Source organism: Sus scrofa, chromosome 1 (genome assembly GCF_000003025.6).
Source record: "Sus scrofa isolate TJ Tabasco breed Duroc chromosome 1, Sscrofa11.1, whole genome shotgun sequence".
Lineage (NCBI taxonomy): Eukaryota > Metazoa > Chordata > Mammalia > Artiodactyla > Suidae > Sus > Sus scrofa.
In genome coordinates this window covers 77,785,471-77,812,540 of record NC_010443.5, presented here as the reverse complement: position 1 = coordinate 77,812,540, position 27,070 = coordinate 77,785,471, and the positions used below count along the sequence as shown (strand labels likewise).

The 27,070-nt window shown below is 46.1% G+C and overlaps 1 protein-coding gene across 3 annotated transcripts in view; it reads left to right on the top strand.

Annotated features, from left to right (window-relative positions):
- Positions 1,936-27,070, top strand: part of FYN (FYN proto-oncogene, Src family tyrosine kinase) — a 225,931-nt gene continuing 200,796 nt past the window's right edge. For 2 of the 3 annotated variants that reach the window (XM_021084373.1, XM_021084347.1), the window contains exon 1: positions 1,987-2,442. The gene's annotated coding sequence lies outside the window, so the exon portion shown is untranslated. Of the gene's footprint in view, positions 2,443-27,070 lie in introns of all 3 variants that reach the window. The other variant, XM_021084366.1, reaches the window with a different exon arrangement.

Sequence of the window (27,070 nt, the reverse complement as noted above, 5' to 3'; positions counted from 1 at the left end):
ACTGGCCTGCCTTAGACAGGTGGTTCTCAAGGTTTGGTACCCTGACCAGGAACATTACCTGGGTACTGTTAGAAGTGAAAATTCTTGGGCTTTATCCCAAATCTACTGAGTCAGACCCTCTGGGAGTGGGGGGGGGGGCATCAGTCTGTGGTTTTTTTGTTTGTTTGTTTTGGGGGTTCTTTTTTTGGCTGCTCCAGCATGCGGAAGTTCCCAGGGCCAGGGACTGAACCCATGCTCCAGCAGTGACAACACCAGATCCTTAACTGCTAGGCCACCAGGGAACTCCCAGTCTGTATGTCAATAAGTCCCTTCTGGTAATTCTGAATAACATGCTAAGGTTTGAGAATCATTGCTCTAGACAACTGCCTCTCCATCCCAGTTCAAATAAACTAGGCAGCCATGGCAGGCTAATACTGATGACAAGGAGCCCCTTCTCTGAGACAAACAATTCTTGGCTAGATAAAGCTGGCATTCTCTTGTATGGAAATCTTCTAGTCCTAGTTGTGGTTCCATTTCTTGGGACTATGGGTGAATTACCAACACATAATTTAAACTCGGTTTTATTTAGCATTTTATTTAATAAAGGAAAAAACTAATCACCCTATATGATCACCTTGAGTTTAGTTATTGACTTCTCTTGTCCTCAGTTTCCTCATCCATAAAATGGGGATTGTTTAGTAAATGTTAACAACTTAAAAAAGCACTGTATACCTAAAATGAAAGAGTCAGCAAAAGTGACTTATATTTTTTAAATTTTAATTAAAAAATTAGTGGTAAGGAATTATTGAGCATAGAAGCAGAAGTCAATTCACTTATATTTCCCAGAACATTAAATTTTGCTGAGGGGGCAGGGTAGGGTTCTTGCCAAAATCATTAAGGAGAATTCATCTGAGCATGCCTTAAAGCAGAACTTCCAGTAAACAGGAATTACCTATAAAGAAAATCAGGAAGCCAAAGTGGTTTTTTTCTTTTTTCTTTTTTTTCTTTTTTTTTTTTTTGTATGAAGTTACATCCTGCCATAGAAAAGTTGAATAGGAAATAAAGACTGATGTACTCCCAACTCTACACTCAACTGGCTATTATATTATCAAGGAAAATCTGAGCAAAAGCTCAGATTCAGTGAAGGAAAAAAACACGAAAAGGCTGAATGTCATGAGAAATCAAAGACAACCAATGGCTACAATTAAACATGATTTTGGAAAAAACTACACAAACACATCTCTACTCTGTGATTGTAGATTCCCTAGTCACCACAGGCCCTCTCCACCCTCTACCCCCATTGCCCAAATACTTCCTGCAGACTTTTGCTCTAATATATATACATATAAACAGAAGATTAATAAATTGATCCTAATTTCTCCCATCTCCTCCCCTTCCTTTTCTTCCTTCTCCTCCTTATAATTATTAATAATATTAATTGTGCATTTCCAGAGTTCTCTTAGATTTTCCAGGTTTCTTTAATGGAATTCTACCTTGCTCTGCACTCTTCCGTTTGATCGGAGAAAACTCATCACCTTAACACTTTCCCAGTTTATCCTTTCACCTTCAAATGAAAAGACACCAGAAAGGCAAGTTCCCATGGTTTTGAGGGAATGGCCGATGTTTTTCTGCTTTGGCGGCTGCAATCCTACGCAAAGCACAAACTGCAGCTCACACTCTCCCCTTCTTCCCTCACCCAAACCCACTACCTCAAGTCCACGTAAACCTGAAAAACACAGACACAGAACTCCTCCAACCTAACATACCCTCTCACACCCTACGCGGCACGGACGCCAGGATGCCCGAAACCACAGTAACGCTCAACCCACTCGGTGGCCCCACCCATCACCGCCCCGCCCCCGCCCCAAACACCAATGGTCGCTGCCTGCAGCTCCCGAGGGGCCCGTTGATAGGGCATCGGCTCCTGCCACTCTCGCAGTGCGTCCTGCCCTCTTCACTCCCCTCTGGGCTGGAGGGGCTGGAGCATCAGCGCGAGTAGCTGTGAGCAGCCGCGGCAGCGGCGGCGCGTCGTTGCAGTTGCGCCATCTGTCAGGAGCCGAGCCGGCTGGGAGGGGGGCTGCCGCGGAAGAGGAGGAGGGGTCGCCGCGAGCCGAAAGCCGCCGAGACCCGCCCGCCGGCCGGCCGCGGGAGCAGAGGCGAGGTTGCCTTCGGAGCCGCGCGTCCACCGCCGTCCGGGCGCGCGGCGGTTCACCCCGCGTACCGAAGGGCTCCCTGGGCGCACACAAAGCCGCCGCCCGCGCCGCACCGCCCGGCGGCCGCCGCCCGCGCCTGGGAGAGACCCGGCCGCCCGGCCGGGGACACCCGGCGCCGCCCCCTGGGCGCTCTCAGAAGGCCCACCCGCTCCCGGGCCCGCCGAGGAGCCACCGGAGACGCTTCGGCCGCGCCAGAGGAGGGCGGGGAGAGGACCATGTGAATGGGCTCCGGAGCCTGAGCGCCGCGCAGGTAAGCTGCCGGGGATGCGCCGCGGGGCCGCGGGGATGCTGCGGAGACGCTGGCTGCCGGCGCCCCCACGCAGCGCCGCCCCCGCCGCGGGGCCCTGCGCTGCAGTCTGCTGGCCTGTGCAGTCTCCCGGGCGCCCCGCAGGGCTGCCGGCGAGTTGGCCCAGCTCGGACTCTTCCCTTGGTCTCGCCGGAGGACATCGCTGCGAGGTGCAGCCCCGCGGCAGCGCAGGGATGGGGGGCCCATTTCCTCGTCCGCGAGCGGGGCGCGGGGTGTGAATAGGAATTGGCTTGGGGGCGAGGCTGGCTCGGACTCCGCCCCCGCCCTCCTTTCGGGGGCCCCCAGTGGGCACCCGGGCAGTGTGTGTTGTTTTAATGTCAGGGATGATGTAATCACTTAATAATTGATGCCCGGTGCTGCTTTCCTCCCCACCCCACTCCACCCCTGCCCCACTCCTCCACCTCTCGGCCTCCTCTTCCTGCGGCGGTCGCCTTCTCAGCGCATCCTCCTGCCTATTTCTGGCACCTCCCTTGTGCTTCTCGGATCCTCCCCTCCACTCTTCCTGTGCCACCACCCACCCTTCCCCAGTACCCCTTGCTGGAGCCTTAGCTGCTCTTCCTCTGACCCCCGCCCCACCCCCACCCCTCCTGCTCCCTCAGGCCCTTTTCTCCTCCCTTCCCTGCTTGCTGGATTTCCTCTCGACTTCCCTAGATCGATGACTGTTTTTGTTTGGTCGCCTCCTCTCTCTTATCTCTGCGGCCACAGGCGGAGGGGACTGAGCCAGAAAGAGGCCACCGAGCTTGGGCCCAGGCGGAGGTTTGCTGGGACTGAGTGAGAAGAGGGATAATAAAATCACCCTTCTTGCCTCTCCTCCCCCAATAAATCACACAGACTCGCCGGGTGTGTGTGTGTGTGTGTGTGTGTGTGTGTGACACAAAGAGCCCTTTCAGTGCACAGAGAGGAGACACACAAAGTACCCAAGGATGGGTACGATGTTTCTTGTTTCTCTTCCCCGGGGCTTCCCTTTCTCTCAGATAAAGCAGTTGATCTTTTCTCTGAGAGTCTTTCCTGCCACATTTACCAAAAAAAAAAAAAAAAAAAAAAAAAAAACAAGGGCCCAGATGTAGAGTGGCAGGTGCTGGCATTTTGTTGTATTCATGGACGGGTAGTGTTGACTGGCAGCTGCAGTATTTCTTAGATTTAAGGGGGAAATGATTTCAGCCGTGTTGAGAGTTGCTTTACTTTCAAGGTAGCACACACACCCCTGCCTAGTTTTAACCCCCTTTCATTATTTAGGGAGTAGGAAAAATTGCTGCGGGGGGGGGGGGGCAGAAGAAATTTGTTTCTGAAAGAGAGTTAAATTGGTGTTTGAGAGAAGTGAGGCAGCCTGACTTGCTTCTAGCCTGGAGTCTAAGGAGTCCTGAAGTCTTGTGAAATGAAGTCTTGTCTGCCCAATGCTTGTTGTTCTACCCTGACACTTAAACAAGCTCCTGGAGACATTGCTAACACAGCATGAGATGGGCATTTGGAAGACGACTGGAGACCCTGTCTGTCCTGCTTCAGGGTAGCCTTCAGACACCCCCATCCTTCCTCCCACCACCCAGCACCTGCCTGAGGTACCTCCCACCCTTTGTGCTTTCTATCCTGAGTCCCTGCCCCAGGAGTCCTGTGCTTTCAGTTGAAGGGACTCACAGATTTTGGAAGGAAGTGGTTTTGTTAACTCTCTCAGGCTTTGGAGGCATTTAATTTCTATGAGCAAAGGATGTAGAGAATCTTTGGACTGAACTCTTAAACCGACTGTTTGATGGTCCTCTTAAAGAGGAAATGGAAATGTACAGCCGGGGGCTTAATCTTACAGTTGGTGACTATTAGGTGCTTAATCAATAATGTCAAAACTTAAGTTGAATCCACTCGTTCCTAAGAGCATGGGTCTTTGACTAGTGTAAAGAGTACAACTGTCTCAAGTTTGTTCTTCAAGAATTTTATTAGAAAAGAGTTGTTATGGTTCATTAAACATTTACTTCTGCACTTTCTAAGGACATTCATCTTGGAAGATTTTATATTTTAAAAAAGTAATAGGGTTAATGAGTGTACTCTAAAAAATAAAATAAAAACGAACAAATAAGAACCTCCCCCCAAACCCCCAAAGTGATCTTTGCTTGATGCCAGACCCAGGAATGAAAGTCAGTGCATAATAAACTCTCACTCTGTTGACCAAGTGCAAGAGAATGATGTGGTTGAATGTGAGCAAACACACTCTGCTCTGTGTACCTTCACCCTCTGCTTTCTCGTGGTCTGGAAGCTCCAGCCGCATCTGATTTACTTGGGTCCTGTTGAACCGTTAGGGCCCAGCTCAGAAGTCTTCTACTCTAGGATACTTTCTCATCCTTCAGACAACTCACCATGCCTCTAATTTTGTTTTCACACTTCAGCCGCTGGCCTTAGGTTTGTCACGTGTCTGTTTCCAACATCAGCATGTTGAAAGAAGGAACCTGGTCTTATTTGTCTTCTTTAAACAAATGTGAGTTAGGCCTTTAGTACGTGCTAGGCACCTGGATTAATTGGCTGATGTTAGCAGCTGTGACAAATAGGCCTGCAAATGTATAATGACTCAAAAACAATAGACGTTTATTATTCTATATGTAATAGTCAAAAATGGGTATTTCTGGTCTGTAGGGGGCTTTCCTACATGCAGTAATTCTGAGCCCCAAGCTCCACCATCCCATAATGCTCCACTGTCACCTGCTTTCAGCTGGCCGAAGGACAAAAAGGAAGGCACCGACATTTTAAATGCCATGGCCTGGAAATGACACCTGTCACTTCTACATTACAGCCTTTGCTTGAGGGCTAGTTATGTGGCCACGTTTAACTGCAAGGGAGCCTGGGAAATACAGTTTAGCCACGTGACTGGAAAAAAAAGGTCAAGAAGAAATGTATTTATGGTCAGCAGCTTTGCCATATGCCACCATTCAACAAGGCACAGTCACTGCCCTCAAGAAGTTTGTAGGCTGATCAGAAACTAGAGCCCATCCTCATCATTGCTTTTGTTCTTTTGATTTTCCAAGTTCAGATCTTTTCATTTTAAACATGTTGCCAGAAACTTTGCTTTTGTCCACTCCAGTGGGCAGTTCCCACCCAGTCATTCTTTGTAATACAGTGATCTGATGGCTCCTGTGCTGACACTGGACATGGCTCTTCAGGAGCACCTTTGGTGGCTTCGGCTTTTATCTGCTGATTTTATAGGCTCCCCGAGTGGCTAGGAGGGGCTTTCAGAATCACAGCCCTACCTTCTCTAATTGGAAGAAGAAATGAAGCAGACAGCACAGCAGAAACTTCTTGCCCCAGGCCATGTTCATGGGGAGGGAGCCTTAGCCAGTTCAGCTCTTCAGTCCTGCCTGGGTTTCCCCCACCCCCACCTCTGAACCCCATTCCCCAGCCGCCCTGAGCTGGTGACTGTGAGCCCTGCATCTTCCATGGAGTTAAGTGGACTCCAGCCCTCCAGGAGCGGGGTGAGCAGCTAGTGTTCTGCATAGTCCGTGTTCTCTACAAGCCTCCCCAGGAGCAATTCTATCTACTAGTCATCATACTTAATAAGGCATGTGTTTTTGCTACAAACAAATGTATAGCAATGTTTGGTATATTCCTCTGATCTGCAAACATGTGCCCAGTATGTTACTGTGTCTAAGGTACTGGGAGATAGGATTGTGAAAAGTGAATACTTCTCCCTGTCCTTGTGGTTCAGGAGCTTAGTCTACTAGAGGAGATAAAAATAACATGTAAGAGCTAATTTTTATTGAGCATTTACTAGGTTGCAAGCCCTGTTTAATCTGAACAGTAATGGTATGACCACCTAAAATTAATATCAGAAACCAGCTGCCCTTCAATTAAAAAAATCTGATAATGATATGAAGTGGTTTCAGTTATCCCCAGTTTACAGATGCGAAGTTTTTTGTTTTATTTTTTCTCTGTACATACACCTGAAGTTCTGTTTAATATCTATGTATTACATTCAGAAATAAGGAAACTGATGCTTAGGGAGATTAAAATTTTCACATTTACATTCAAAACAAAGATTAATTTGCACTCTCTTAAATTATGTATAAACGGATAGCATATATTCAATTTTTAATGGCTCCTTCATTTCTGCAAATTGTACATTTTATTTTGTTGTGCTTTTCCAGTTCTGTTGAGATGTAATTGACCTCTAACATTGTATAACTTAAGATGTGCAATATAAGATCTGATAAACTTACACATTCCAAAATAATTACAACAAGGTTAGTTAACATCACCTCAAAAAATTATCATTTTTTTTCTTGTGCTAGAACATTTAAGAATTACCTTATTAGCAACTTTTAAGGATAACATACAGAATTTTTAAATATTGTCACCATGCTCTCTTAGATCCTCAAAACATAGTCATCTTGTAACCGCAAGTTTGGACCTTTTGACCAACAACAGATGGGCAGTTGAAGCAAGGGAGGTTAAGTAACTAATTCAGGATCATACATAGCTAGTAAGTGGTAAAGTCAGGATTGAGGCCCAATTATTTTGGTTTCAAAGCCTTTGGTCTTAGTCATGAGGCAATATGCAAAACACTGCATGTGGATATAATGAGAATATTAATTAAAATTTGTCATATTCCACATGAGATTGGGGGGGGTGATGTAGATGCTTTGGAAATTGATACTATTGTTGGGAAACAACTCTAAATAAGAAATAAAATGCCCGTTCCTACCTCCATTCCTTCCATTTAGACCCTCATCTACTGCTCACCTAGGAAATAAAAAATCAAAAAGTGGGAAAGCAAAACATGTTTATCCTGGAAATACTTTTACTCTGTGTGATTCTTTATTTTAAGCTGGGCCCATCTGTGGTCCACAGATCGGTCTCTAAGAGTTTGCAACTCGTCCTACATATTTATTCATCCAGCATCATTCATTCATAGTCTTTACCATTTGCCAGACATTGAACTAGATGCTCAGAGACAAAATAATCCAGCCTTGTGGCACAGAGTCTCAACCATGGTGATAACTGTTGTGATCCTGGGGGTCCTCGTGGGAGCGAGGGTCATGAACTCCACGGAGAGGTGGGAAATTGGGGTGGCCAGGCAGGGGAGGCCAGAGGAGGAAGTGTCATGGAGCTGAAGAGTAGTGTTGGCTGGCTGAGTGTTGAGGGAGGGCCACTGCCCCAGAGGGAGCAGCTCAGAAACCAAATGCACAGACCTTGTAGGAAATGCCAGTAGCTCAGTGTAGAGAGATGGCCTTAGGGAGAAGATGGAGCTGGTGGAAACCTTGAGAATGTTCTTGGTACTTTGTCAGGAAGGCCATTTTAAAGAGTTGTAGGTGGAGATGCTGCTTCGATCTGATTTGTGTTTTAGAAAGCTCCATCTGGCCACAGCGTGGGCTGTTGACCAGAGGCGGTCAAGAGGGATGCAGGGAAGGTAGTTCTGGCAACTCAGATGAGCCATAGATGAGGAGCTACTTGAAAGAGGGGATGAAGCAAAAGAGAATAAGAGAGGTGAGACAGTATATTGGAGGGTGGCAGCAAAAAGGGGTCCTTGGGAAGTGAGTGGAAAGAGACATGCAGACAAGCGATGCAGTAGGAGCAGCAGGATGGGTGTTTAATGAAGAGTTTATCATGGGCACTTGGGACTTCCCATTAAGGTATCATGTAGGCAGTTGAATAGATGGGTCTGGAGTGAGGAGAGGACTCATACACAGATCCATTAGCAGCACATGACACAGTTCTAGGGGCCTTGGAGGTGAGCAGTATCGCTGTGGAAGAGTGTGTAGGGTAGAAGAGCAGACAGGGTGGAGGAGGCACCGGGGAGCGAGGAGGAAGAGGCCCTGGGGCCCTGCTCAGGAGGTGCAACCAGAGTATTATGTGGGCCCTGAGAGAGAGGTAGCCTGGATCCCCAGGAGGGGAAGGCCGTGCCCTGGAGGTTAAGCAAGATTAAGAATGAAAAGTGCAGGAATTTCCGTTGTGGCTCAGCAATAACAAACCTGACTAGTCTCTATGAGGACGTTGGTTCGATCCCTGGCCTCACTCTGGGCATTGCCGTGAGCTGTGGTATAGGTTGCAGATGTGGCTCAGATCCCGTGTTGCTGTGGCGTAGGCCAGCAGCTTCAGTTCCTATCGACCCTTAGCCTGGGAACTTCCACATGCTGCAGGTGCAGTCCTAAACAACCAAAAGAACAGAAAGAGCAGTTGGGTTTCGCGCCCGGCCACAGCAGCTTGAGGGTAGAAATTTAAAGAGCTCTGCTGCTCCCCAGACCAAGGGAGAAACGTGTAGCAAACCCCACAGAACACAGACTCATAAGGGACTGAGGGATCATGTAGTCCAGCGTGTCCATTTTACTGGTAAGGAAAAATGAGGCCCAGGGTGGGCTAAGGCTGAGTGACTTTTCCAAGGTGGCAGTCCTTGGACACCCCTTAAAGCCCAGGTGAGGGAGGTGATCGAGGGCCGGGACTCAGGGTATGATCCATTCTACCCCTGCCAGCATGTGAGCTGGGCCAAGTTACCCAATCTCTCCCTTTCTTCACCCTTAAAATGGAGTTAATTGTTCTACCTCAGACGTTTGCTATGAGGAGTCATGAGTCAATCCATGCAAAGCACTCAGAATAGTACCTGCACATAGAAAAGTGGTGTGTTTACTGCTGTTGTTAACATGTATATCTATGTGAATATATGTCTATTTATACAGGTAACATATATACATCTAACATGTGTATCCCTTAGGAAAGGGAGGATGAAAGTGCATTCTGTGCATAAAAGGACATTTTGAATATTTTAGAAAGAGATTTGGGTGATTGTCAGTTCTGAATCAGTTCCTGGAAAACGTAGGAAAGTAGTTGATATAGTATGATTGAGAACAGCCCTTTCAGCAGGTCTTCTTAGGAAATGCAGAACGTTTCTTATTCTTGAGAGTAGGAAAACATAAAAGGACTTTGAAGTTAGCCCTGTAAAAGGATTTTAGTCAAATAACCAGAATTTTAACCTATTGACAATGTAAATCTCTTGACTTTGACTTCAGAATGTCATCATGACTTTCTGAAAGTAGAATAGACCACAGACAGAGTAGAGAAAAACCCCACGAGTTAACGACTTGCCTGCACTTGGTTCCTATGAAAAAAGGACAATTTGGGTTATTTAGAGAAATAGAATTTTTTTCAGTGTTCCTTGTTGAGCAAATCTAATTTCTAGCCACTAAAACACATGAGAAGCCCCAACAGTATTATCCAAATGGACTTGGGTGACATGCAGTTCAGACAACTTTGGAATAAGTGGCACTCTGGACTTGATTAGAACACAGTAATCCTAGAAGGATATAAATTGAACTGGATTTATGGTCTAATAAAAACGTGGGAAGAAAAGATAATGCTTACTGACTCATGAAACTTTAACGACGTTAGTAGGGCTTGGAGTCATCGTAATGTTTGGATGAGGGTGTTTTCCCATTCATCTCTGCCTGCTTCCAGATGCTCTGTGCTGTGCCTCACTCAGGGCATGAAGCAGAGTCTTCTTCAGGTAGGAATCATCACCTATTCGGCCCCTGCCCACCTAGGACCCCAAGCAGCACCAGTTGGTTTGGGCAAATATGTATTGAGCGCCCATTAACTGTAGGTTGTGGGAGAATAAAATAAGGTATGGGAAAGTCTTAGCCCATCACTTATTTCCATTCAGAAGGTCTTTTCTGAGGGCTACTTATTTCTGACCTGTATTCCCCTCTCTGATGGTGTATAAAAACACAGAGCCTCCCTAAATACACCAGAAAAATAAGCACACCTACCTTTGTGATTGATTCCTGGAGGCCTTGTGAAGTGCTTCACATACAGTAATTTACTTGGTCATAACAATCCACGGGGCAGGGATTATTATCCCCATTGGTTACAAGGGAAGGTTGAAGCTCAGAAAGGTTAAGTAACTTGCGTTTTGTCACACAGCTAGTTACTAGAGAAGCCAGCTCCGTCTGTCCTAAATTCACGGATGCTTTTGCTCCAGAGCAGTGCTTTGTCATTTCCTGCCTCCTTTCAAGCCTCCTTGCCTTTGTATGGCAGATGCCTCTGTGTTAGGTTTTGGGGGTTACAAACCTTCCCCCCACTTCAGGAAGCTTCTCTCCTTCTGATGGCTTTACCCAAGACTTATTTTCTTAGAAGCCCCCTTAGTCCTGCCTCTCGGCTCCTGTGGCACCTGGATACCATCTCACCATCACTCGCATCACAGCCAGACTTAGGAAGCAGAGTGGGATCAGACAGTGGGCAGATACTGGTCCTTTCCCCTGATTGGCAGGCTCTTTGGAGGTCCTGTGTCTTACTCATGGTGGACTTGCCAGCTCAATGCCCAGTGCTATTCCAAGAGGTACTTTTGTTATTCTTTCCATTTAACAGATAGGGAAACTGAAGCCTAGAGGTTAAGCGATTAAGTCAGGGTCAGACAGCTAGTAAGCCGCAGCAGTCAGTCTGGCTCCAGAATCAATGCTCTTCACACTAGCTTTGTTCCATTTCTCAAATGAGATTATAAACTGTGAGGCTAGACGCAGTGCCCACTACTTCCCAGCCCAGTAAAGATCAGCCCTCCCCGTCCACACACAGTAAAGATCAGCCCTCTTGTTTCTTCCACCCACCTTGGCCGAATGACAAACAGATGCAGCGAACTAGGCCTTCTCTCATGAGAAGGAAAGAGCTTTGGGGCCAGGATTGCAGGCATAGAATGCAGATTCTCAGAACCTGTTCTGGCTCAGTAGGTCTGGGGTGGGCTGGTCGAAAGCTGAAATCTCTTCTGGACTTGAGCATGGCCGTGAGGGTGGAGCCATCAGGGAGGCAGCTTCTGAAAGACAAGGAATGAAGAAACAGTGAACCTCAACCATGGTGGTGGGAGCTGGCTGTCGAAGGGATAGAAAACATCAATCAGCCAGAACCAGAGGCAACAGCGGCCCAGGGGAGGCTGAGGATCAGAAGTCCATCACAGAAAGACCTCTTACCTTGTGTTTTTAAGATTTCTAAGTACCTGCTCCTTTTGAATGTGCTGGTGGGATTTTATCTGATGAATTCAAACACTTTCATTTTCTTCAGAGCTTCCATCTTTGAGGTACCCAAAAATAGTAGGCTTTTCATGGAGTTGTATAAGGATTCCATCTGCTTTACACTGAAAAGTAGGGCTTTAATGGAAAATTAAAAATGAGTCAGATCGCCTTTCCCACAGTAAAGCCCAAGGCACTTTTCCCAATCCTTTCTTCTTTTAATCCCCAGAATAAGTTACTGAATCTGTATTTCTGTGAAAATCTGCCCAATTTAAATTCTCCTGAAAAGGCAAATAAACACCACCGAGTTCCTTCACTGCCACATGCTATAGTATCCAGTCAGAAGCAATAACAGTTTCAGATGTTGTGTCTTGTAAAATTTGATTTTTCTTTCACTCTTAATTTTATTCCCGAAATTGTAGGATAGGTTGCCCAGAGAAAGGCACGTGCACACAAGGACATGTGAAAAGTACTATTTCTGATCAAGGTTTCTCTTATTTGCTCTCGGAGTGCAAAGGGCTTCACCTTTTTATTGTCTCAGTGCCAAGAAATACAGACAGCCCCTCATCGTTTTCAGATACAGGAGCTGGGTTGTCAGCGCACCCACACTCTGTCACCCTCTGCCTTTTATCGTTGTCTGCTGCTTGAAAATGCCAGCTCTGTGGCTGTTACCTTGTATGTGCCTCTACTTGATCGATATTCTCTTGATAGGTTACGTCCTTCAGGTTCTTCTGTGGTTTGCAAATAATGATGCCAGTTGCTTCACTCCTGCACCTTCTAGCTTGAGTTGAGGAGGTGTCACTCCACATCAAAATGCATGTGCTGGCTGATGTAGATCCTGCCTCTCTTGCCTTGTCCCTTTGCTAACAACCCAGCAAGCAGGAGAGAGGCCGCACCCTTAGCCTGGCATTCGACGCCTTTACCCAGCTCCCCTCCTGAGTCAGCCCTGGTTCTCCTTCTTCACTACCACATGAACGCTTGGCTCGCCAGATGTCAAGCTGCTGTCTCATTGGTATGGAATATGCTTCCAGCCTTGGTTGTCCTTTCCTGCACATCCCAGCCCTGCCTTTCCCTGGGAACTCTATCCATTTCTCAAGGCCCAGCCTGGAACCCCAGCTCTGGGAAGCTTCCCCTTGTCTCCTCATTCTCTTGCATCAAACATTTGTGCCTCTCAGTTGCCTCCTAATCAGTGATGCCCTGGTTGCTAGTTAAATCCTGATGTGAGAAATCCCAGGGGCAGAGGATTTTTGTGACTTGCCCAAGGTCATGCATCCAGTTCCTCATTAAGTTTAGACCAGAATCCAGGTGTCCCAGAAACCTGTATATGTGGGTCCTGCCTTCTCAACAGACCTTTGGCTTCGTATGCGCAAAATTGTTGGGGTTTTGTCCCCTATAACATGTAACACACTGTCATGTAGATACTTAGCCGGTGTTTGTTCACATAGGCTCTGGGGCAGGACACGGGAATAGGGAACTGCTTTCCTGGCCATCTGTGGGGCCAGCCTGGCGTCTCCTTGGATGTTGAGCTTCTGTAGTTTCTTAGGGCATCAGATTCACTCTCTACAGACCCACGTGATTTAGGTTCAGGGACTGACCTACTGTCTTAGGAACCACCATTGTATTCTGAGAAGGGTATGTGTTTAAAATCTTTTGTCTGTAATTGGGAGCTTTTCATTAAAAATTTAGGGTGAGAAATAGTTACTTCTTTGCCCTCTGCCATCAGGTTTTCACCAACAAGATTTTCACTAAAAAGAGTGGGAAGTTATCAATAGTGCACAGTGACATTTCAGGCCGAGGAGACACGCAGAATGTTGCAAAGTCTGGAGGAAACTGGAAAAACACAAGAGCGAGGGATGGAAGAGGGTAGGGTTGCAGAATGGACCGCCAGTGTTGTGCCTGCAAGGCTGTGGGCCCCGGGGACTGGAGGAAGCAGGGGTTCATCCATTAGCACCTGCCCATCGCTGGACCCAGCACAGCTTTGGATGTGGGCATGCCTTCCTCTCCATACATTCATTTTGTTCACTTGGTGAATCACTACCTGGAGAATCTCCTTAGCAGGGAAGGAGTGTTCCATCCTAGACTTCAGGTCCTACCATGTAATGATTTAACACCGGATCCCAACCACAGCCTCGGTTGGTATATCCTTCAAAAGAATCATGGAAAATAAGCCTTATAAAATATTTTCCATGGTTCAGGGAGGGACGGCTTGAGTCATTTCTGTAGCAAAAGACACAAGAGCACAACAGCACAACAGGCAGTGTTTGTCGGCCCCTCATTAGGAGGCGTCTCAGCTCCCCGTGAAAAGCTCTCTGTGAGTCCTCATTAATGGCTTTCCCTGCCTAGCCCTCACCTGGACGCCAGGTCTAATGTATCAGAGGGATGGAGGGCATTAAAAACGCCTTCAGTGGATGTAGACTCGCTGCCACAGTGAAGAGGGGGAAGGGCGGACCTGATGCCTCACTCAGTGTTATTTGAAATACCATCATGGTCTTTGGAAAGCAGTAGTGAGCTTTTTTCCTTCCTTCATTGGGTGTTGCCTGTGATTTCAGCGCGGTCCTGCCCACCTCCCCACCACCACCTCAAACATGGGAGATCATACACTACTAACAAAACTGCGCTTGCCCCTTGGCCAGCGTCTAATGAATGTAACCACTTCATGTGTTTATCCACTTTGTTCATGTTCAGTCACTTTTGTACTTGTCAGGGTCAGCGTTGTCCATTTTCAGTGGCCAGCTTCTAGAAGACGGAAAGCACTGCTGTTTAATTTGCTTTGTGCCCTGTAATTCTACACTGAACTGTGCATGTATTAAATGCTTGTTGATTATGATTCCAGGCTTCCAAGTTGGAGGTCTTCCAAGTGTTTTCAGTACTTGTAGAATGAGATGCACCTTGAGTAAATTCTCTTCTTGTAGATAATACATCAGGTCCTCTGCTTTGGTAGATCCTCAGAGTCATGGGTTAAAATCCAGACTTTGGTTTTGCACATAATGTTGCACCTTACGTTTCACCCCTTGGATAGAAATGCAGTGATCCAGTTTCTAATTCTGTCAACAAGTTAGGGCCCAAAGCACAGATAATATGCCATACCATACCCTTCTTTTTGTATAAGTGTGGTTGATCGTGTAATTCCCAGTGTCTTATGGTTATTATTCAGCAGATTCTTGATTGCAAACTGGTGAGAGTTAGAGGTTTTCGCCAAGGGGCCGAAAATTGCCCAGTGAGGGCTGATGAGACGTGGCTGGGAAGAACCTTTAAGGACTGCAGTGTCATGAGCAGAACCACATGCCTCTGTGGAGCCACTAGCTCCTGGGAAGTTCTGATTAGTATAAACGTAAGTGTAATACAAGGAGAGCTGGTGTTCAGAAAACATTCTCTGATTGTACTGCAGCCCAACTGTGCCATGTCCGGAGTAGGAAGGTGTTCAGACCCCCAGTCTGGGGTCCCTAGGCGAGCCCCAGTGCCTCCACTTTTCTCACATCCCTAGCTTGTGACAGAGGTTATGTTTCCAGGGCATGAAACACCCCAGCCTCCACCTCCACAATCACTACTCATGTACTTGCAATGCAGAAGTGTCACTGTGGAAGGAGTCTTGCTTGTGCTCCCCACTGGGACCCTTAGCTGGGCTCTTGGTGCCACCCAGATAAGCTCGAACATGCAGAAATGATCCGCAAAGGAGAGTGATGTTGGCGAGGCTGGGGAGAGGGGACGATGGACAGAAGGGGGTCATCAAAGGTTTAGTGGGGCAGGATCACGTTGCATATAGAAGGGGCCTTTGCCTTGGTTTCCTGTGGCTGTGTAACAGTGGCTGTGTACTGGGGGCTTCAAACAACAAAGCACTTCCTCTCCCTGTTCTGGAAGCCACAGGTCTTGAAATCAAGACTTCAATAGGGTTGATTGCTTCTGGAGGTTCTGAGTAAGACTCTGTTCATGCCTCTTTTTGTTTTGCTTTTTAGGGCTGCACCTGTGGCATATGGAGGTTCTCACCAGGCTAGGGGTCAAATCAGAGCTGCAGTTGCTGGCCTGCGCCACAGCCACAGCAACCCTGGGTCCGAGCCACGTCTATGACCTACACCCAGCTCATGGCAACGCCAGATCCTTAACCCACTAAGCAAGGCCAGGGATCAAACCCGCATCCTCATGAATACTAGTCGGGCTCATAACCCGCTGAGCCGCAACAGGAATTCCTGCGCATGCCTCTTTCTGGTGGCTGCCAGCAGCTCTTGGCTTTCCTTGGCTTGTGGACCCATCAGTACAATTTCGGCTTTCATCTTCACGCTGAGTTCTCCTCTGTGTGTCATGGCCTTTTCTCTTACAAGGACACTTGTCCCTGGATTTAGGTTCTACCCTAATCCAAGATGATCTCAGTTCGAGATCCTTAACTTAATTACATCTGCAAAGACCCTTTTTTCCACATAAGGTCACATTCACAGGTTTCTGACAGACATATATTGGAGTGGCAGCACAATGCAACCTACTGCAGCCCTCAAAGGGATGCAAATGAGAAGTAATTTGGAGGGAGAGAGCAGATGAGAAAGGTATTTGAAAGTTGGAATGCCTACTAATGTGATTTTTGACTGTCGCTGCAAGATAGGTGAAGATAACAGTGAAATTTCTATGTGAAAATAAATTCTGAGGCATGGGCTATCCTGCAACTTTTCAGTAGAATTGGAAGCTGAACCATCATCTGAGGTTGCAAGATTTGGAGATGGGAGGGAGCCTTGGAGGATACAGAAAATGTCCAACCAGCCAGGAAAATATAGGATACTATGTTAATAGATGGATTGAAAATTGCTACAGAGAAATAGGCCCCTTTGAAATTTCCAAGTATTTTGAATGGCTTAGCCCAGTTTTGTGGCTTTGCTTGGTAGTGCTCATCACTTTGCAATGGAAAATCGGACCTTGTGGTGACCTAGAGTTGAGAATTGGTTTGGAGAGTCAAATGCGGAGGATATTCTCAGAGACTAACGAAAACAGCAGTTGAATCAGCTGAAAGCAGGGTTCAGGCTGGATAGGGGATTGAGCTGGAATTGGGATGATGGATAAGACGGGGAAGGATTTTGGGTCTGTGATGGGTGAACACAGCAGAAATGGAGAAGGAGAGGCAAAGGCAGGAAGGCCCTGAAGAAATCCAGCCAGTGGAGAGTTCCAAATGATGCTGAGCAAGGTGGCTTCCTGTTGAATGGGTACATTCAGAGATTAAGGACATTAATCCTTATATAAAGAATTCAAGAAAACAAAAGCCGTAGTCTCCTTTTTGCCCTTGGTTCAAATCCTGTATAAATGGTATCTTTTAGAAAAATGACGTCAGTATGTTGCACTTTTAAAAAATCCTAGGTGAGTGTTCTGGGCCCTCTGAGACCTTGCATCATGACCAGCTGCTTTAGCGGGGGACAATGTTTTGAACCGGTATTCAATTTGCTTTCCTTTCCTTCTCATTCTTGTTGCCCTGGGAGCCTCCCCCATTGAGGCTAAGGATTCCATTACTTCAGGGGGAGGACAGAGTATGGCCCAAGACAAAGAAGACATTGTTCCGCTTTTGATTTCCAAAACAGGACCTTGAAGCCTGTTTCAGAGCCCGGCAGCCTTAGCCCGGCCTTCATGTAGAAGAGGCAGGCTTTGTTAGAAGAGAAGTGATGTGTGGATTCCGAGGAGCCAGATCTTGGGAAGACGAGGCGGAGATTGTACAATCCGCCCTGCGGGATGCGGAGGCTGCCGGAAGGAGGAAATGCCTCCCCAGGTTGGAGGCAGGAGCTTGGAGGGATTGGGGGAGACCAGAGATAAGAAATGAATGGGTCACTGAGACCCCTCACTCCAGGTGGGTGGAGGAGAAACTGCAGGGAGAGAACACTTGTGCTACCTCCCCACCCCCACCCTCCCACCGCCTGGAACTCTGGAAGGAAGCCTCCTTGGAGGAGTGGGCCCTGCAGTGGGCAGGTTTAGGCAGATGCAGCCCTGAGATGATGGTCTTACCCCTGTTCCTAATGCTCACATGTGACGTGGGAAAGATCCCAGCAATCCTGCAGGGTCCCTAGGCCAGCTGTGGAGGTGCTGAGGGAGCTGGGTGGGAGAGGCCTGGGGTCAGGAAGGAGAGGGCACAGAATGAACGGGGCCAGTCTCACAGGTGGGGACCGGCCAGGGTGGTGGCTGCCGATATCCACCCATCACATCAGCAGAACCAGGCCAACACCCCCAAACAAAGGGATGGACAAAACATCCTAGGGAAGCCAGCGGGGCCCTGGAAGGCAGTGCCTGGACTGGGTCCTTGCTCCCTGATGTGATCTGTAATCTTACCCCTGGGGGAAACGAGGAGAGGGCAAGGATTCCAGCCCTGAGAGGCAGTCTGAGACAAGCTCAATTTAACTGATTGCCCTGAAGCAATGAAAATTTTAAATCTGAAGGCATTCCATTATCTTGAAGGAGCAGGATTGTTTTTTTTCTACTGTAAACAGAAATGCAGTGGTCATGGTCAAATTGAATTCAACTCTGGAGAGATGAAGTAGCATCTTGTGTACACAGCTGAGTAGTGAGTATAAACTTCAAACCTTCCACGTTGTATTTGAGTTGTATTTTATAGTGATGGTGATGATGATGGTGGTGGCCAATTTGCTCCCTTGGAGTCTTAGACTTATTCCTTGGGGGACAATGTGACTTAGCGTACCTGCCATAGGTTCATCTGGGGCCAGAAGTGGGAAGATCTGTCCTCTGAGGAAGCAGAGTGGTCGACCACATAGTCCAACTGTAGTGGGGATTAGGCTTCCTGTTGCTGAACTGGCTGCAGCTCTCCCCAGTGCCCTGGGAGGAGGGACCTCAGTTGCCATGGAGTCTCAGGCTGGTGGAAAGTCTTAGAATTTCAGGCCTTTCCCTGATGAACTTCACTGTGATGCTGGATCTTCACGGTGATGCTGGAAGAGAATTTTCACCGGGTTCCATTATTTTAAAGGTATCAGGGTGGAATTACAGTTTCTGACTGACGATAAGGGGGAAAAGTCTTCATTTTTATGTAATCGCCATGCACTAAATAAAGCCCAGGTTTGTAAAGGGATTCATTTCCAAGTATAATTCATAACTAGTTACCAGAACACTCAAATGAGAGAGGGGGGAAGAAACCCAGTTAGCTCTTTTAAAGACATTTTATCTCTCTTCGACATTCATACGAGGATGAGGCTGCATTTAAGATGTTTTTAAAACCTGCTGTTTCTTGAAATGCCTAGTAATTTTGGAAGGGAAACCTTCAGTCTTACTTTAAAAAGCATGCGTTTTGTGGGGCGGGTTAAGGTGGGAAGTTTTCTGTTGGGGTACTGTTTTATGTATTTTTTTCCTAGAAAATTACAGTGACACTTTAAACACATCTTCTCAAAACAGGAATAACTCTCCTTTCCCCCTCATCTGTCAGGGGAGCAAAGGGAGCTAGTAGAGAAGGGGAACCAAAACATTTATTGAAAGGAGTCATTAAAATCATTTAAATCCTGGATCTTTTAAAAAAAAATGCTGATTTATTAACTGATATCATTTTCATAATATTTTGGACCTATGAAATAGTCCTCTTCAACATCTTCTCAAAAATACAACTTCTGGGAGTTCCCATTGTGGCTTTCTATGAGGAAGCAGGTTCCATCTCTGGCCTTACTCAGTGTGTTAAGGACCTTGCATGCCCCAAGCTGTGGTGTGGGTCGCAGATGTGGCTCGGATCCTGTGTTGCTGTGGCTGTGGTGTAGGCCAGCAGCTGCAGCTGAGATTCAACCCCTGGCCAAGAAACTTCCATGTGCTGTGGCTGTGGCCATGAAAAAAAATAAATGAAACTTCTAAAAATTAAAAACATGTCCCTATATATACATTAGAGCAAAAAAAAAAAAAAAATCCTTTTCTACTGATTATCTAAACAGTAAGAAGAACATAAGGTAGTAATTGTTCTTGGCTCATATTCACTCACTTTAGTCAGTTTTTTAGCCATTTGCCTCTAATACTTATGTCATGATTATTTTTCTGATGAATGAATTGTTTCAGATTTTCTCATGGTATTGCCCAGTCTCCTTCAAAGTTGTATTTTATAGTTAATATTTGAAACTGTTGCTATGTTCAATTGGCATTTATGGATACAGCATAATATTTTTAACGGAGGAAATAGCTCTTTCTACAGATGCATGTGAGCTCAGAACAAATTCAGCTAAATGGAGGCATTTCTCAGACTAATATTTTTTTCATACTGAAATGTGTAAATATTTTAGTCCAGATATTTTCACAGGTCTCTTACCTCCATTCAGGATTCTTACCTTCAATAACTATTTTTATAAGACAAAACTCATGAAAATAAGTTCCTCCGTCGTCCTCTTGCATGTTTTACCACATTTAGGTGACACAAAATCATAGACAATTCATAATTGCACACCATTGTGGTAAAGAATATAAATGTATCCAGTTAAAACCAGGAACACCATCAAAATATTGCCACAAGTTGAGAAACCCCCGAATATCCGTAATACAGTTTTAGAATTAAATCTTGGACACTGAGGTCTCTAATGTGTTTAGTGCCTTCCTTTGCTTTTATTGTGATAAATTTTAACATCTTCCTATCTGTAAGCCTGGTTTTCAGTTACTGCAATTGGTTAAAGCCTTTTTTAAAAAAAGCCGAAATGTTTTGTTGCTTCATTTACTACTTTGATCAAAGATATCCATCTGTTTCGGAATGGAACACACCCAGACTTTACAAGATTCATCCACATACCATTATGGCACACTTAGGTTGATTTAGAGAGTCGTTTTGCAAACATCTCTAAACCTAGTTGATGATGACAGGTGGCAAAATAGAAGGCGGGTAGTGCCATACCGAAGTGTTTTTTTGTTTTCACAAAAATGTCATAGTTCAGTTTTTCTAACTATTTGTCAATTTCTACATCTGTAGTTAGTTTTGCATCTGGTAGGATATAGCCACTTTGTGTGTGTTTGTGTGTGTGTGCGTGCGCGCATGCGCATGCTTTTTAGGGTCACACCCATAGCATATGGAAGTTCCCAGGCTAGGGGTCAAAACTGGAGCTATAGCTGCCAGCCTACATCACAGCCACAGCAATACAGGATCCAAGTCACATCTGCAACCTACATCACTTCTCACAACAACGCCAGATCCCTGATCCATTGAGCAAGGCCTGGGATCAAACCCTCATCCTCATGGATACTCTGCTGTGCCACAGTGGGAACTCCCAAGCTGCTTGTTTGAATGCAGTTATGGATTATTTTACATGGCATACCCAATTCAAATAACTTTCTGCTCTGTAAGTTTCTTGATTTAATGACAATTATTTATAATATCGCAAAATTTGTATTTGTATTCTGCAGAAACAAAATAATTTCTTCCCTTGTGTTAAACTTCTGACAGATTCTAGTAGCATTCACACTACAATGAGGTGTTTCACCTGTGGCAGAATGAACTTCCAAAAGCTTTATTTTGATCCCAAGAAATAGATAGGGGGAAAGAAATCAAACCATAATTGAAATAAATTGATTTTTCTCTGTAAAACACCTGTTAATACTAACACACACTGCAATCATTTTTTTTTTTCCTTCTGCTAAGGAAAGCAGCATATTAAAGCTATGGCTTCACTTTTGTGTATGCACCAAAAAAACCCCAAAACCCTGAACTCAAAAATAAGTGGAATCAACATAGAATAACAGTCTTTTGATCTAAAGGAAAAGTCATTCTTCCTGGAGTGCTATCAGGGAACCTTTCATAACTGGCTGTGTTAAATTGTAATCCTTGGTCATGAGCTTATTACAAGAGCTGTTAACATTTGAAGTAGTTACTGATGCTTCTTGAGCAGATTGGACTTGGCAAATCTATCAGTAAGGCTCCCATGAGGAATGAGACCCATGCACATCTTGTGTGAGCTAACATTCGTCATCAGCTTCTTGAAAAAATGAAAATTCAGTCATTCCCATTGTGGCTCAGTGGGTTAAGGACCCAACATTGTCTCTATGAGGATGCAGGTTTGTTTGATCCCTGGCCTCCCTCGGTGGGTTAAGGATCTGCTGTTGACGTGAGCTGTGGTGTAGTTTGAAGATGTGGCTTGGGTCTGGCGTTGCTGTGGCTGTGGTTTAGGCTGGCAGCTGCAGTTCCAATTCAGCCCCTAGCCCAGGAACTTCTATATGCTGCAGTTGTGGCCATAAAAAGTAAAAAAAGGTAATTTTTCATTTACTTGACATTTTTTCCTTTTTCAGCCCATTGCTGCTGAAGGGAATCTTGCAAAGTAAAATAGACAAATGATCAATAAATGGCAAAAACACTGTAATGAGAGCATTTACACCATTCTTTTTTTTTTTTTTTTTTTTTTTGCTTTTTAGGGTCGCACTTGTAGCATGTGGAGGTTCCCATGCTAGGGGTTGAATCAGTCACATGCATTCTTGAAAAGATCTATTTCCTGCCAATATTTCACAAACACCTAACCTGTCATTTTCTTGTTTCCCATGGACCCTTCTGACCAGTGTTTAGTGCATCACAGGCCATAGTGAGGGTCAGCACAACTGGTTGGAGCATCCATTATCTGGCAGGGATGCTACCAGTTGGGACCAGGAGGGGCCCGCGTCCCTAGCTGCTCACGTCCAAGTGCTCTTTATTGTATTGGTGAGCATCCTGCCTGTTCTACATGAAAGAGAGGTGCTTGCCTTCAGCTAAGACTGGAAAAGGACAGGAACAGAGATAGATGGTCACTGGTTACCATTCGTTAAGATGAAATGTTAAGATGAGAATTCTCTGCACTCTGCACGTGTCTCACTGGCAGGCAAGACCATGGCTGAATCTGGAAGGGAGTAGTGGAGGTGGCTAAACCCAGTCTTGGTGCATTTGAATGCAACCCTTAAAAATAGTATCAGGTCTAAAAAATGAGACATCTGATGGGCTACTGGGACAATAGGGGTAGTCCAGTTCTTTCGCAGACAAGCCAAGGCATAAGGTCACCCTAGTCAGAGATCACATTTCTCTGTCCTCTTTTGTCTGGACTGTTCTGATAAGACTACTGTTCTGCCCTCCTCTGCTGCTGGCTTCCAATCCCACTTCCCACAACAGCTGAGTGAGCCTTTCAAAATCCCTGCGAGACCACATTGCTGGGTGACACCCCTCAGCGTCATCCTCTTGCAGTTGGAACAAAGTTGAGCTCCCTCACCATGGCCCAGGAAGCCTTTAAGCTCCCACCCACCCAGCTGGCCGCACTAGATTTTAAGCTTCCCGGCGCCACGTACCTTTCCTGTCTGTTTTCTTCACCAGTGTGGCATGCGAGAGCTGCTCAGTGCATTTTCTCGAAGGAGTGAATATGATTTACTTTGAGTTGATGAAAAGGAAAAAGAGGGAGTGTCTTGCTAATCCATGCGGATAAGGAAAATGCAAGTCTAAATATTATTTCTAAATGTTATTTCTGTCTCTGATAACAAAGTGGGACAGCAGAATATATCCCAGGACTAAATCGTGAAATCTTCAAACCATCCTGCTTCTGTAGTCTCCCATCCCCCATCCCTTCCCCTACCCAGGGACGTAAGTGTGAGTTCTAGTGCATCTATTGTTTGATCCAGCATTAGGTCGGAGATTTCGTCTTGTGCGTACTTCGTGTACGTGACCAGGAAAGGTGCTTCTTGGATTGATCTGGGGGAAACCGGCCCCCGAGATGGTGGTGGTGGAGGAATACTTTGAAGTCACAATTTTGAGATGGTGTGTTCTTATGCAACTGCTTTCTGTTGGATCTCTTTTTAAAACATTCTACTGTTCAATTTTATCATGAATCCCTTTCCAAGGACAGTAAATGGTTTTACACACTATGACATCGTTTCCATGGCAACTAATGTATTTTAGCAAAGACAGAGTCTGTGCTAGAAGTAGGCTAAAAAGGACAAATACAGAAGTGGCACAGTGTAAAATGTGGGGCACTGTGTGTTGTAGTAAAGGTGTTTTTTTTTTTTTTCCCCCCCTGACTTCTTGTTTAGGAAAACCTGTATAACTAGAACTTGGCTTCTTAGCTCTTACTCATAAAATTTTTTACTGCGCCCAGCACTGTCTAGTATTTTGCTGACACAGTTCCTTTAGTGGGTACTTGAATTTTTTTTGTTTGTTTGCTTTGACATGTTCATTCTACCAACCTACAAACATTTGTAATTTCATCCATTTTTATAAGATGTTTTCATCAGCTTGCATTTTCCTGTGGCAGCCATCCCACTTCTCTTCTGCCCTTGATGGCATGTCGTGCCTCTTGAGAGGCTGGCTACACTTCTCCACATCATGTTTGTTAGAAAAAAGAAAAAGAAAAAAGCAAATCAAAGCCATTCCAGTCAAGCTTTCACCCCACCACTCGCTCCAGCTGCTCACACCCTTGTCTTCTAAGGCTATTACAATTTATCTCTCGTTTTTTTTTAGAAACTAATGTGTAGGCGTATACATTTCAAATAATTCTTCAAAGCATCAAGCCCCATGGGTTAGCAAGTATGTAAACCCTCATTTTAAAAGAATAGGAGATCGAGTTACCCTGCTTTGGGCATCTGACTGTACTTGGATTTTTTTGGTTAAGTGCTAATAAAAACCTCTTCTGTCTTCTTTAATAAACCCCAAGTGGTGGGCAGACAGCAGGCAATTTCCTATTTCACAGAAAGAGAAACCAAGGGATAGGTCTTATGACTTATAAAGATAGCAAACCAATTTCTGGGCTGAATGCTACCCTCATTTATATTTTGTTGGCCCACATGGTGCATTTAAAAAATTTAAACCAACACTTAAAAATTGGGCAGTTTTGTATAAAAACTGAGATTCCCAGCTTCTCTTGGTGGGGGGAGGAAGGTCTGGCAAAACCGAGCCTGCCTTCCGTCATTGACAGCGGCCTGCCCAAGCAGTGCAGCTGTCCTCTTGGGGTGAGGCAGGGGTCTTCAGCTCACCCTAGCCCTTTCAAACCTGCATCATTCATTTATTTTACCTGCCTGGCCCGTGGGGGTTGTTTAATATGTGACTCTTGCTCTACTCTTTCTCTTTCCCCAGTCACAGAGCAAATAAATAGCAGGGCTAGGAACAGAACTTGGTTTCCAAGCCAACTGCTTCCTTCCTGGCTCTGGACCAAAATTCTGTGTTTTCGAGAGTAATTCATAGCATGAGAGGCATCATTAGGTGGTTGAGCCTATGCTTTGCACCTTGCTGCTCGCAGTAGCCCCTGCAGTTAATTGGACCAGGTACATTGCTCTACTTGGGGTGCCGCCCCGTACTCTGTTCTCTCTCAGAAGGTTGTATGTGCCGTCTGTTGTGACAGGCAAGATGGAAGTGCCACACCAGTACTAGCATTTGTCTGTGTGTAGAAACCCTGGCCAGAAGGGAGATGCCCCAAAACGCGGGTTCCAGAGTTTCCAGATTTTTCAATGAGGTGAATGAATATTTATATAAAAGAAATAGGAATGAGGTGGTGAGACAAAGTGTATTTGCTGTCGGCCAAGCCCTGTTATGTCCTCGCAGTGTGGGAGACCCAAGAGTGTTCCCCAGCCACCTTTGCTGTCCCCTCCTGGACCAGCCCCTTCCCATTAAATTCCTTTGGGGATCCCCTCAATGTTGGTGAGCTGAAGATTGCCCTCGGGGTGGCATCGACTTGTTCCCAAGCTCTTCCCTGCCCTGCACCCCTCACCCTTTTGAACATGGACTTATCACTGCACCTTGACTGGGGGCCGGGGGGGAGGGAGGTTCAGACTCTGCCATCTTGAACTTCATTAGGTGACGCGTACAGGAGGACATGGGACAGTGAGCTCATCTGGGGCCAGAGTGAATGGGCAGAGGAAAAAAAATGTTTTTTGTTTTTTGTTTTTCTGGGGGAACAGGGCAGTGAGGGGGTACCCCAAAACAAAAGGCCTTGTCTGAGCCGGATCCTGTCCCTGGGGCCTGCTGAGCTGTGGGCCACACAGGCGCTTGGGGTGCACTGAGTGTCTGTGTGCAGCTGGGGCGGCCCTGGGGTACCCAGTGTGAGAGTGGGCCTGTTCCCGGGCTTCAGGCAGCAAGCCAGGGGCCGCCCCTTCACCGAGGAACATTGAGGGGCTTCTGTATACACTCTGTGTACGTTTCAGCTTTCTTTGGAATTGTGGCAGAGTCTGGCCCTGCCTGGTCTTTTTTGTGCCCTGGATCCTAAGTTAAGAATAACCGAGGGAACACTGCCCCCGTTGACACGCTAGATATGGAAGCTGCTATCAAATGGCTATTTTATCCTCGGTTGCCACTGACATCACATCACGTACAGCTCTGAGTTCTCACTTTAGTGTTGATTGAATAGAGCTGTGATCGTTGGAGCAGAAAGAAGCCATTCAGACGTGAATATGTGAAGACGAGTCTGGTAATGTGCAGATGTTTTTTGGCAGGTCAATGAATATTTTAAATCTTTTGCAAGTAGTAAAAAGGGTTGGATTGGGACTAGAGGAGATTCTGTGCAGGAGAAAAGTCTACCTCCATTATACCTCATTTCTCTCTCCATCTTCCATTTCTTAAAATCATCAAACAAAGGCCCGAACTGTGATTTGAGTCTTGGATTCATCACGGCCCTTCGTTAAATCTCCATCTTACACAAGACGTGATTATGATTCTAAAGTGTTGAATCTTGGCTTCTTCTCAGATTTTTTTCAATAAAAAGGAAGCACTGGACAGTGTTAAAAAATGACAGCAGAATCTCTAGATTGGCTCTTTATCATTTATTTCTAGTTAAAGACACAGGACTAAGTTTAAGGAGCAGGTCATCCTCTGAGTGTGTGTGTGGGGGTGGGTAGGTGGGTGCGTCCTGGTTTATACATCCCACCCCAGCGCACACCTCTGCTCGCAATGCAGGGGCAGCAGGGCCCCTGATTCGGTGCAGTTTCAGTTCCTTCATTTCCTTTGGTTGGTTCTTCATTAGTCACCCTGTTGCCCCCTGCAGAGATGACACTAGGCCTTGTTGTGTAGCAGGCACTGTGCTCAGTGCCATCCTGGCCACAGACAAGCTGGCATCGAGCAGGGGAGATGGTGACACAGGTCCTGTGTGAAGTACTGTGGGAGCACAGGAAAACCAGTTCTTCTAGAAGTGGAACCAGGAGGAGTTCCTGTCGTGGCACAGTGGTTAACGAATCCGACTAGGAACCATGAGGTTGCGGGTTTGGTCCCTGCCCTTGCTCAGTGGGTTAACGATCCAGCGTTGCCGTGAGCTGTGGTGTAGGTTGCAGACGCGGCTCGGATCCTGCGTTGCTATGGCTCTGGCGTAGGCAGGTGGCTACAGCTCTGATTCGACCCCCAACCTGGGGAACCTCCATATGCCATGGGAGAGGCCCAAGAAATAGCAAAAAAAAAAAAAAAAAAAAAAAAAAAAAGGCAATAGAAGTGGGACCACAGGGAAGCAGGAGCAGAAAGATGATCCTGTCCTGAGCCCTAAAGGCCAATTAGGAGAAAATTTTCCTGACCTAGCAGAGCATGGGAGAGTGGAATGACCATGCCTCATCCAGAGCCGGGAATATGCTGGGCGTCTGTTTTATTGTCCTTTCCTGTGACAGCGGGAGGGTGAAATATACTGGTAGGGGAGTTCCCTTTGTGACTTACAAGGTTAGAAACCCAGCTAGTATCCATGAGGTTGCAGGTTTGATCCCTGGCCTCC